The 11488-nt window shown below is 44.4% G+C and overlaps 1 protein-coding gene and 1 pseudogene across 2 annotated transcripts in view; both read right to left on the reverse strand.

Moving 5' to 3' along the window:
• The window catches only part of RPGR (retinitis pigmentosa GTPase regulator), a 267450-nt gene that overhangs the window by 199136 nt on the left and 56826 nt on the right, over positions 1–11488 (reverse strand). The window lies entirely within an intron of this gene.
• LOC113611910 (ferritin light chain pseudogene) lies at positions 3975–6087 on the reverse strand (annotated as a pseudogene).

Below are 11488 nucleotides of genomic sequence, written 5' to 3' on the forward strand. Positions count from 1 at the left end.
TATCCAAGGCTACCACGAAGTGTTAAGGAGGAGGATGTGTGGGCAAAAAGAATGGGCAGAGAAGACTCCCAAGAATTGGAAACTATGCAAAGAGTAGCAGCCGGCAGCAGCTAATTAGTTTCTGAAATGACCCCTTTGTGTGGCTTGTCCTTCCTGAGAGAGAGGTTAAGATGCTGTCATGCCTGCTTTTAGCAGGATGGTAATTAAAACATTTAATCCCAGGTCCTATATAAGGTGGCTCCACTTATTTGGCTAAAGAGAGAGTGGTCCTTCTTCATTTTTATTTTCCCCTCCTGCATACTGAATGTCACATCCAAGAAATGAGCAAATTCCTACATTTCACTTCTACACGTAGGGCCAGTTTAGAGGGAGGAATGATCATTAAGGAGGATTATACAATCTAAAGGTATCTATTTTCCTGAAACTGAGAAGCAAGCTTATTTTGAGATGTTACTATCATAGCTCTTTACTAAGCTCTACTGGGATATAAAATCAGCTGATAAAAAAAGCTAACAGGGTTTCCCTGGTGGCGCAGTGGTTGAGAGTCAGCCTGCCAATGCAGGGGATACGAATTCGTGCCCTGGTCCGGGAAGATCCCACATGCCGTGGAGCGGCTGGGCCCGTGAGCCATGGCCGCTGAGCCTGCGCGTCCAGAGCCTGTGCTCCGCAACGGGAGAGACCACAACAGTGAAAGGCCCGCGTACCGAAAAAAAAAAAAAGGGGCTTTCCTGGTGGCGCAGTGGTTGAGAGTCCGCCTGCCGATGCAGGGGACACGGGTTCGTGCCTGGGTCTGGGAGGATCCCACATGCCGCGGAGTGGCTGGGCCGCGCAGGCATGAGCCTGCGTGTCCAGAGCCTCTGCTCCACGACGGGAGAGGCCACAACAGTGAGTGGCCTGCGTACCGCCAAAAAAAAAAAAAAAAGTTAACAATTATTGTGCGTTTAGCATGTGCTGGGCCATGACTTAGGTATCTTTCATGGCTCATCCCATTTAATCCTCCCTAAAAGCTATGAGTTGGATAGTATCGCCTTTATTATGATCATGTCCACTTTTTCAGAGGAGGAAGCTGGGACCAAGAAAGGTGAAGAGACTAGACCAAATGAGTTAGAGGCAGGATCTGAACACAAGCCCATTGCTCAACCACCACGCTTTCTGCCTTTCAGACTCCAACTAAGAGAAGGAGATGAATCCACGTCAGGTGACTGGTTTGGGTTGGTCAGGGAAGATTTCACAGAAGAAGGCTGATTGGAACTAGGCTGAAAAGTAGACTGAGTTTGATGTGGTGAAGAGGAGTATGAAGGGCTTTCCAGGCGAAGGGAACCCCGTGAAAACTGCTGGTACTGGGACAGCAAACTGAGCACTCTGGCTATGGCAGAGAGCTGCTGCAGTTGTCTGCAGGATTCCTAGGGCTCACACTTCTATAAAAGAGAGGAAACTTCCACTCTGGTCCCTAACAGGGGGTTACTGGAGTGGATGTGGAGAACTGTGAGAGCCTGATGGGTTTTTTTTTTGGTGCACACTAGCCACAGTACAGGGTCACTGTAATAACAAAGCAATGGGGCCTGCCATGCCCTCCCCACTTCTCTTGGGCCACCAGCATTGTTCTAGATTCCAGTCTCCACGGGGTTAGCAGAAAAGGCTAGCCAGTCCAGCCTGGCTTCTGCTCTGTTTCAACTTCTGTTCCTGAAACTGGGTGGTTGAGTTTAATTCAGAACGTGGCAATAGGAAGCCCTAACACATTCTCCAATTTGGTTTTACCACCAATAAAGCTATCTTCATTTCCATCTGGCTTCCTGTGTCCGTTCTAATTGATTTGAACTCTAATTGATTTGAACTTGGATGAAAGGAAAGCAATGGGTATTCCCCAAACTTCCAACAATAGGAAAGTAGTAGAAAATTCGATTTAAAAAGTAGATTAGACATGGCAGACCAAGGAGAGCCTTCAAGGCTGGTATAAGGAATTTAGTCATAGCCTAAAGGAATCAGTTATTATAATTCTGTGCGAGTGCACTAACACACACACACACACACACACACACACACACACACTCACATATACGTACAGTGGTTAGCAACAGAGAAAATCACTGTGGTATTTGTTTCCAAATTAATCTGTAGAAGTTTAATGTCATCAAATCCCCATTTTCCACAAATATATTTGCCAAGAAACGTAGTCATTTTTAAAAGCTAAACTAATATTTTATCCATATGTCTTTGAATCGTTTATTGTCTGCCCAGCCAGTTGCTTTTTTCAATAATTATTTGATTGCCAAAGAATATTTCAGCCTATTTGGGAGACTTTAATAAAGCTTTCTCCTACAGCCCCATTCTTGATATTAAAAGACACTCGTAAGTAAATATGAGTAACATTACTCATAAGTAAATATGGTCTGATAAATATGTCATTGTTTGGAAACAAATGTTTGTATCCTTCTTCCCAAATAATCTACCAAATATAGTCTTTCAATTAGTCTCATAGTTATTAGGTGGTTTTTTTTCTCATTCAGATTTATGTGTCTATATGAGTGCTAATTTGAAAATAATTTTGGTTTTAAGTTTTAATCCAAAGCTGAAAATTGTTTACTGCTTCCTTATATCTCTTACTGCCAACTATCAGCAAATGGGCAAAAAAACTCGTTTCCGTAGGAGTAATTTTTCCAGTGTATTCTTTTTCATTATCAAAGGACTTTGAATGAAAACAGGAAGATAAGGTTTTCTCCTTAACTGAGCAAAACAGGTGTCGCAATCTCTGTAAAATACTCTTCTATGCCTCTGACCCTGGTAAGATAAAAGAAATGATAGTATGCCTTTGGTCTTCCTGCTCCAGGAAGGAAAGTTGCTGTAGGAAAAGAATTGATTTTTTTCCACTTCTGTGGTTTGAGAACAAGTTATAACTCCAGCTTTTCCAAGTGCAAGGAAAATAATGCACAATTATTAGATTGCTATTTGTGAGACACAAATGCACGGATTTAGCAGGAAAACAACTCACCAGAAAAATGAAACACATTTTTTTTAAAAGAATGCTATATTTTACTGCTGCTTTTCCTTCTCTTGGCTTCTGGAATGTAACCTCCATCTGACCTACCTCCATTCTAATCATTTTGGCTCTGTTAGTACTTCCTTAAAGTTATCTTCTCTTTTCTCTAAAATGAATACAGAGGCATTTTAAAATCTGCATTTTAAAAGTTTATGTATCTGTTTATACACAACTTTGTTCCAGAAGGGGTTTAAGGTGGCTTGAAAGAATCCGTAAATTACAGTAAGCACTTAGAAGAACCAGGAATGAAGCGTATGCAAAATGCTTATACAATCTTACTCGTTTACTCTGGGTGGACCACAAATTTGGCTCTAAGCTTTTTAGCAGGCAGTCAAATAAGGAAACTTAATTAGTTACATCATTTACGGTGCCCATAAAACAAAAACAAACCAATGACCTAAGTGAAGCACCGTTATTCCTAATATTAAGACCAGAAAGAAATTGCTTTTGAGAGGCTTCATAAAGAGGTCAGTGTATGATGTTAATAAAGTGTTCTCAGTAGCAACCTAACGGGAGACACAAAGGTGAATTTCACTGGGCTCTCTCTTCAATACAGGCAGATGGCATCACGCCAATGTGAAAATCAGGAAAAGCAAGTGTATCACGAGTTTGGAGGGTTGAGGGGGGGACACAATGTGATACGGTCAAGATACTCAGCTCTCTGCTCTGCTCGGAGAAACCAAAGATACATTTTAGAACAACAGAGTTGAATCCAGTACCCAGAATGACTCCAGAGAAGTCATGAAACCCTTAAAATTCTACGCAACATTTTCTGAACAGGTGTGTTTCTTTTTCTTGACAGAGAAAACATAATTTACCAGATACTCAATGTACCCAGGTGATACGCAAAAGTTAGGAACCGTTTCTTTATAAACAATCTAGAGAATTAAACAGACTACAAATCTTTCATGCTATTAAGATACTTTTATTTTTCTCACAACCTAGCTTTTTTTCCCCCTCTGCAAAGAGAGGGGCGTTTCTATCTGGTGCCTCGGCTCGGGTGAAGGTTTTACAGGGTGGTTAAAGCGTTGCCTCCTGGTGGAAGAGGAGGCTGGGGCGGAGATCTCACTGGAGGAGGCAAAGGCGTCTCTCCGGGGCTGCCGCGAGGCTCCTAGTCGCGCTGGCAGAAGAGTCTTTCGAAGGGATGCCCTGCTCAGCCAGGGGCCCGGCCTGCGGCCCGGCCAGCTTGCGCAGGTTGGTCAGGTGGTCGCCCATCTTCTTGAGGATCTTCCTCTCCACCTCCAGGAAGTGGCTATCCAGGAACTCGCAGAGCTGGGCGTCCGCGCTCGCAGAACCCAAGGCATGGAGATCCAAGAAGGCCTGGTTCAGGCTCTTCTCCAGGGCCATGGCAGCCTCCACGGCTTCCACTATGGTGCTCCACTCGTCCGGCGACAGCTTCTGCCCGTCCTGGGCCGGGGCGCGGCTGCCCCACTGCTGCTGCATCTTCCAGAGGAGCTGGGAGCCCTCGCGCTTCTCCTCAGCCAGCTCCCGGAAGAAGCGGCCCACGCCCCCCAGAGCCACCTTGTCGCCTTCGAAGTAATAGCTCAGGGAGAGGTAGGTGGACGAGGCCTGCAAGTTTAGGTTGATCAGGCGGCTGATGGCAGCCTCCGCCTCGGTGGAGGAACTCCGCTTGCTCTGGGCGCTCATGGCTAGTCAGCAGTGAGGAGGACTTCTCCAGAAAGTGTCCGTTAGGCGGCTCCCGGAAGTGGAGGATAAGCCTCAACGATTCTGCCGGAAGTTGCGACTAAAGTGGCGACGCTAGAGGGTGGTGAGCGGCATGAGGAGGGGGAGGGAGAGGGGGAGGCAAGGCCGGGGTGGGAGCACCCCGTTTGTTCCATCCAAAGGCTGGTGAAGCAAGAGAGAGAGCTGGGGGGCTGCTGGGCACACTCTCAGTCTAGCTTTTGGTAAGAGTTTCTTTCTTTCCTAATTATTGGAAGGGAGTCTTTATCATTTTGCCCTATTTCTTACCGTAATTCCAAGATGAGACAAGAATGTCCAAGGTGAGAAAGCCAGAAGTATTGATAGTGAACGTCCTCCAATCTTCAACTGTGACTTAACACCCCGTTGTTTCTTATTTTAGAGCCTGTATGAATAGATTTTTCCTCTGCCCCTGATCCCTTATGGAGAGGGTGACTATTGGTTCCACTTTGCCCAGAGCAGTCTTGTCCTGGTGCAATTATTAATAGTGTCCCCTAAATTAATTAATTTAAAAAATAACACCCCCTTTCACACCCAAAAGGGTCCTTGTTTGGAATATACATTACATAGTCACCTTACTGATTGAGAAGGATAAAATCCACACTATGTAATGTGAAATGGTAGAGTTTGCAAGACATTGAACTTGGGCTAATTCCTTTCTATTTTATTAATTAATCAGACCAGTAAGAGTCCCATCATAAATTTTCTACTATTCAGCCTTCATTTTTTCATTTGTTGATGCATTTATTCCTTCTACTAAAAGTTCTCCTAAATACTGTTTATGTGCCAGGTGTTTTCTTAGGTACTGGTGGCTTCCCGTGATTACCCAGATATTCCACCATTAACTGAAACATGTCATGTGAATGGGCACTAAAGATGACAATGTACATTTATAAATCCTACCAAAATAGAAAAAACCCATACAGGATGAGTTAGTCATTCTCAGTTAGAAGATGAGGGCAGAACTAGATGTTCTCATAGGGGTTTTTCCAGCTTCGTGATTCCATGCTTAGCATTTTATTTTCCTAAATACCACTTGCCTGGGGCTGTTTCACAATTAGAATGCTTTCATGTGTTTTCTATCAAACAGGAAGGCATATTCTATTCGGGGTAAACAATATTTGAACCCCAGAGAAGAGAATTTTGCTCTAAACTTTGGATCTAGTTCTAAATAAAGATAAAGACCCACTGTTTTGCAACCACTTTCAAATTTTACTTTCTGTGTTGTTGAAAAATGACACCTTAAAATTTCAAGAAGAGCTGCAGTTTCCCTTCACTGCTTAAGCTAAAATATGAACACATATCCTGTATCTAAATACAGGATATATTGTTCGTTTTTTTTTTTTTTTCCTTAAAGGCTGTTGTCCCAAAGTGTTCTCATATTGCATTTGAGGTTTGCAAAAACTGTTAGTATTCAGGAATAGCACCTTTTTCAGTCCTGGAGGGAATTAACTGGGTAAAACAGGAGTAGTTCTGCAGCCTTTCTGGCCTTGGTACTAGGGCCAAAAAGAGGCTGGGAGTGGAGAGGAGGGGGAAAAACAAAAGTCCAAATCCAAGGACAATCCTAGTATTCCCCCAAATAGGAGAGAAATTATACCAGATGCAATACCCTCTAAATAACTGCAAAGAAAATAATAATTTTCTACCTTGTGCATACACCATTAATCATCATATTGACCTTGTAACAAGAAAATGCAAAGCTTAGAGAAAACCTCACCATATAACATACTCTCTGTATTGCAGCATGTCAGGCTCATTTAATATATTTCAATTTCCTATGCATTTACTTATCCTTGGAAAAGAAAACTGTCTATATAAACTTTCTCAGATGAGATAGTTTTCTGCCTTGTGCAAATGTTGATAAATCTTTCCATGATCACTTTAGAGAGAAGAGAGCCAGTGTGAGACCTGTACTCTGGTGGGTGGTTAAGCACATAGTTGTCTGAATCAGAATAACATGGGCTCAAATCCCAGCTTTGCCACTTGTTACAAGTGTAACCCTTAGGCAAGGAGCATAACCTCTCTGAACCTCAGCTTTCTTGCCTGTAAAATGGCAATGTTAATATCTCACAAGCAGACCACAAGGATTCAATGATATATAATACATGAGAAAACACTGCCAAACAAGTAGAAAGCACTCAAAAAAATAGTGCTGGGGCTTCCCTGGTGGCGCAGTGGTTGAGAGTCCGCCTGCCGATGCAGGGGACACGGGTTCGTGCCCCGGTTCGGGAGGATCCCACATGCCGCGGAGGGGCTGGGCCCATGAGTCATGGCCACTGAGCCTGCGTGTCCGGAGCCTGTGCTCCGCAACGGGAGAGGCCACAGCAGTGAGAGGCCCGCATACCAAAAAAAAAAAAAAAATAGTGCTGTATCATCAATCAGTTTTGCAGTAAAATTGTAGAGACACTGTCAAACCCTATTAAGTATCAGAAGCATACCCCAATATATTTTTGATCCACGTTTCCTCACTGCAGACCTGTTTTGCTGAATCACTATCTTCTGTGGCAATGTCCTTTCAAGTATGAAAGCACCCAGATACAGCTTTGGGTGTCCAAGATCTAATTCATTTAAAGCATGAGCAAAGCCAGCTTCTCTTACTTCCCTTGGCTAAGTGAGATTCATCAACACCTCCTAAGGTCCTCTGTGGCCCTGTCAGCTGTGGAGGGAGGGGAGCAGTGCATAGGTGGCAGAGGTCTGTTTCTTTTCTCAGTTCTCCAGCTTGAGATCATCACTACAGCAAGAAACATCTAATGAACGCCTACCTTATAGGAGAGGATAAGATTACAGAACGTCTCATGTGAATGGTAGAATTCACCTCCTCTCCCACTCAAATGTAGACTTTGGAATGCTTCTGTCTTGGGTCAGATTCCCCAGAAGCAGACCTTGAGATGAGGATTCCTATGCAAGTGATTTTTTGGGAAAGTGCTCCCAGAGAGACCAAAAGAGAGTGGTGAAAGCAGGACAGAGAAAGAAAGGAAGTCAAGAAGCAAGGTTGCAATTTTAGGAAGTCTCAGCTTCATAATCATCCCAGGGTGTAGCTTTGGAGTGTAAATTACACCTAAAGTTTACTTCAACACGAGGCAAGGGAACTGGACTTTTATATTCCTGTCCATTAGCTATGGGCAGCTCTGGGTGGATATAGATTCCCAGGGTCTGTGTACAGGTTAGGCAACTCGAGTAGCCCAAAGGAAAGCTGAAAAAGGTCACAGATGCTGGTCATTAAGAGAAAAGCACGCTAAAGCTTGGTGCGGAGCACATCCAATAGGATTTGGGCAGGGCACATACAGTCTCCACCATCAGCTTGCTTCCCTACTTGACCTTGGAAGGTACTGGAGTACAGTGGAAATGAGAAACCCCAATTAGTACCTTTAACCAGGAATCCAGTGGATAAAATGAAGACTTTATCATAGTTTTTAACCTATATTTATACCTCTTTGCTACTTCTGTTTACAGGGAATACAGGGGTTTTGGAACCTATATCTGCAATCTCCTTTTACCAGATCTGAAAATCTGTAACTCTCTTCAGGGATCTCCTTTGCACATATACCAGGCCAAATCAGACCCAAAGCTCCAACTATGAAAGCATTTGCATCTTTTTTTTTTCTTTTTTCTTTTATTTATTTTTGGCTGCGTTGGGTCTTCATTGCTGTGTAAAGGCTTTCTCTCATTGCAGGGAGTGGGGGCTACTCTTCATTGCAGTGCACGGGCTTCTCATTGCGGCGGCTTCCCTGGTTGTGGAGCACAGGCTCTACGCACATGGGCTTCGGTAGTTGTGGCACGTGGGCTCAGTAGTTGTGGCTCGTGGGCTCTAGAGAGCAGGCTCAGTAGTTGTGGCGCACGAGCTTAGTTGCTCCGCGGCATGTGGGATCTTCCCGGACCAGGGCTTGAACCCGTGTTCCCTGCATTGGCAGGCGTATTCTTAACCACTGCGCCAGCAGGGAAGCCCCAGCATTTGCGTCTTTATCGAACCCTCTACTCTCATTGACATCATTCTCCATGTTGGAACCGCACATTGCTTTTTTTAATAGCTGCATAAAAGTACTTAAAAGGCAAAACATTCCTAGCAACCCAGACACTGCCAGGCTGTGAAATGGCTGCTTAAGGACCTGTCATCCAAACTGAACTCACCTGAAAACTGACGGTACACAAACAGCGAAATTGTCTCCGTGTGCTTGTCATTTTTCTAAAAGGAACTGTGAAGGGCTACAATTTAGTTCTGAGCTGTTCATCTACTTTGGACAAGGGACACCCAGCACCAGGCAGTTATTAAACAGAAAGATTTAGTTCATCATTTTCCTCTTCCAAAACACACACACACACATGCACGCACGCACACACACACACGCTCGCACTTGCACACACACACACCCTCTTCATCCCACCTGTACTGTCCACTAAGCTCCAGGGCTCACCAAGAAGCCTGTCCAACAGCACAGCCCAACAGCTCTGCCTTGCACAGCCTCCCCTCCTTGTGCTTCCTGTGGGCACCTCAGACAAGCAGCGGTTCCCAACTGGACCTGAGTTGGTCCCCCAGATGACATTTGGCAATGTCTGGTGACATTTTTGGTTGTCATAGCTAGGGGGAGGACACTACCGGCATTTAGTGGGTGATGGCCAAGGATGCCGCTGAACACGCCACAGTGCACAGGAAGTGCCGCTCTTCTCCGCAACAAAGAATTTTCTAGCCCAAAATGTCAACAGTGCTGAGGCTGAGAAACCCCGTGCTAATGGGTAAAATAACATTGGTATCTTCGTTTGGGTTCCCTCAAAAGCAGACCCTGAGATAAGGATTCGAGTACAACTAGTTCATTTGAGACGATTCCCGAAAGCACCAGTAAGCGAGAGGGGAAATGAGACAAGAAGGGGAAGCAAATCAATCAAGATGGCCGCTGAGCCTGCGCATCCGGAGCCTGTTGCTCCGCAACGGGAGAGGCCACAGCAGTGAGAGGCTCGCGTACCGCAAAAAAAAAAAAAAAAAAAAGAGTGTGTTAAAGAGCACGTCACTCCTATGGGCAACTAGGAGCCAATCCTACTGGGGAACTCTGGGAGACTCTATGAGGCATACCTTGGAGTTATCTCAGACAAGGACAAGGAAACCAGAATATTTCTCTTCCAAATCCCATCTGTTACTAGCTGAAGACTACTCCCAAGGATGTTAACTTTCTGGCACTTCTGGCCTACCCTTAAAGAACCAAAAGAAAGCCCCCTCAGGTAGAGAGTTTTGGGTGCTTGTTGCATGGGTATGCATGGAAATGGTGAGTGCTGAGCAGAAATGGGTAGGGTACCAATCATGTGTGCTGGAGTTGGTCCTCCAAGCAAACATTCGTGGGACTATATCTTCAGGTACTTTCTCTGAGGATGATACCTTAGCCACAAAAAGTAATTCTAATCATGACCATAGTAGATGTCCTAGAAGACAAGCAACAGTGACACGTTTTAGTTAGAGTGACCTTGTTAGAACACGCAACTGGAAAGATTCTTAGAAACCACGTGCTCCAGGTCTGTACCAATGCATGAATCGCTTCTTAAGAATGGCTCTGACAAATGATCATCTAGTTTTTGCTTAAATCCACCCAGGTTACCAGGAACACATTAGCTCATGAGGGATACCCATTCCACTTTCAGAGAGTGTGATGTGGGAAAATAGAGCCCACATCTTGGAGCCAAGCAGATATGAGTTTGAACCTGACTCACTTTGCAACTTTAGGCAAATATCTTAACCTTTCTGAGTCTTACTCTCTTTAGCTATAAAATACCAGAAGTAGTATTATCTACCTCTTAAGATTACTGTGAAGATTAAATAAGCTAATACAAGGAATTCACCACAACTTCTGACAGATAGTAGGTGCTAAATTAATATCAACTGCCTTCACTCCTTTTTCTTTTCCATCCTCTCAAATCTCGTGTGTCAGCTCCCTGCCTCACAATAAGTTTGGTCCTCCCATTCTGATTCCAACTTCCAGAAGAATATAAAATAAGTGCAGCCCACCTTCCCACGGATCTAAGACTTCCCTTCTCCACCAAAACAGGCCTGGCTGGCTTCCTTCACCACTCCTCTCCCACAGGCCTGGCTCTGTGGGCCTCTATTCTCTAGTCACTCTCCAGAAGGGAGTCGAGTTCCCCCACGGAGACAGCTTCAACCACATCCTTACCTGGGACAAAATACAGTTGGAGATTACATCCTTTTAATTTTGATGCATGTAGATCAAAATGGGCTCTGTATGGAATACTGTTCTCTTTTAACATAAAGAAAAAAATCTGTGCAGTCGGGAAAGGAAGGCACAAAATGAATTTTTCTTTCCTTACCATGCTCCATTTTAACTCTTGCAAACTGGTTTCTTCCGACCTGCACTTGCCCCTTAGCCCTCCATGATGAAAAGTGCTTTCTGTTACTTTTTAAAGGGAAAAAATGTGATGCTTCTTAGAAAGAAACAAGATTCACGTTCTGAATAGAGGTGGCCTCACATTTCAGAAGGGCTGGCAAGTCAGCCCTTGGTGGTTGCCAAGAGGTGGGTTGGACAGACACAGCTTGAGCTGGAAGGAACATCCAGCCTTGAAATCTGAAGTGGCAACTTTTGCAATGCCACTCTCCCTTTCCCTACTTGACGTCCCTGAATGTTCCTTCTGGTCATGCTGACATCTGGCTGGAGAAGAGAATCACCCAGCAAGAGATTGTGCTTTTCATTATCTATAACATGATCCCATTTGTGTGTGTGTGTGTGTGTGTGTGTGTGTGTGTGTGTGTGTGTGTGT

This window comes from Aethalodelphis obliquidens, unplaced genomic scaffold (genome assembly GCF_003676395.1).
Source record: "Aethalodelphis obliquidens isolate GAN/ISIS:26980383/991018 unplaced genomic scaffold, ASM367639v1 scaffold71, whole genome shotgun sequence".
Lineage (NCBI taxonomy): Eukaryota > Metazoa > Chordata > Mammalia > Artiodactyla > Delphinidae > Aethalodelphis > Aethalodelphis obliquidens.